Raw genomic sequence first — 1,290 nt, forward strand, 5'->3', positions numbered from 1 at the left:
CCGACAGCACAGACTCCCAGGGTCGATTATCTCTTGTAAAGACCCCCGTTTCACGGAAAATTTTGGTCGACTATCTTCAAGGTGCTAGGCATCAAGTTGGATATGTCGACAGCGGATCATCCGCAGACCGATGGTCAATTTGAAAAGGTGAATTGCGTCATCGAAGACGTTGTTAGCAGCATCTGCGCTGAGACGTCGAGGCGCTGAAGCGCCATATTGCCACTCGTAGAGTTTGCAGCGAACACTGCAGTGCATTCGTATACCGGCTACACGCCGTTCTACGTGAACGGGCTGGTTCACCCTCGTGTTCCGCTGACGCCGCCATCCCACGGCTCAGGGCTTGGTGGGGGGAATAGCCGAACGGCTAGCTATCGTTAGCCCCCTCACCATCCGCAAAGAAGTCGATGACATCTTGTTTACCAAACCTAGTGTTCTGTGGCACATTCGCGATGCGATGGCTTAAAGCCAAGATCTGCAAAAAGGGTATGCAGATGATAAAGGAAGAGGCAAAGATGAAAGCTTTAACGACTATGACCTGGTTTTAATAATTTCTAAAAACCTGCCTACACATACAGCCTCTGCTATCTTCAGGACGAAGCTTCGTCTACGGTTCATCGGATTGTGATCAAGCGGGGCCTAGCGTATACATTGAACCTCCCAAAACGGATGCGCACCCACCCGGTGTTTTACGTGGGCTTGCTCAAGCCGTACCGGGATCCGGCGCGAGTGAACGCGGAAACGTTGGCGCCGAAGCGAATCCCACGGGCTCACGGCCACCCAGAAGCTGAACCAGCAACTGGTCCTAAGCACGGAGTGCAACAAACTTCATTTCTAATGACGCCACGCGCTTCACCGTTGCCCGCAGCGACGCAATCGCCTGCTCCACGGCTAGGAGTCGCTCCGACAGAGCGCGGTAGCCCTCAAGGTGAGGCAGCTGGCGCACGACGTGCTTCAAATCGTCAAGAGCATCCGCACAGCGGTATGCTACTTCAGCATGACGATCCGCGGAGCTCCAATCACGATGGATCTCATTCTTAAAGGCTCGAAGAGCATCACGAGTCACCGGACGGCGGTCAACCCGGTCGTCACCGCTCGCCACCGCTTGCCACCGACTCTCCTCAGTGAGAACAGTGCCGTCCACTATTACGTGGAACGTCTAGTGAGGCGACGTCGTCACCAGGGTCAAACCCAATATCTGGTGAAGTGGCGGGGATATTCCGACTCCGAAAACTCGTGGGAGTTTGAGGCGCCGCTTCGGCAATATTGTCTAGTCGCTGTGAACGCTTTAGA

This window comes from Plasmopara halstedii (genome assembly GCF_900000015.1).
Source record: "Plasmopara halstedii genome assembly, contig: Scaffold_650, whole genome shotgun sequence".
Lineage (NCBI taxonomy): Eukaryota > Oomycota > Peronosporomycetes > Peronosporales > Peronosporaceae > Plasmopara > Plasmopara halstedii.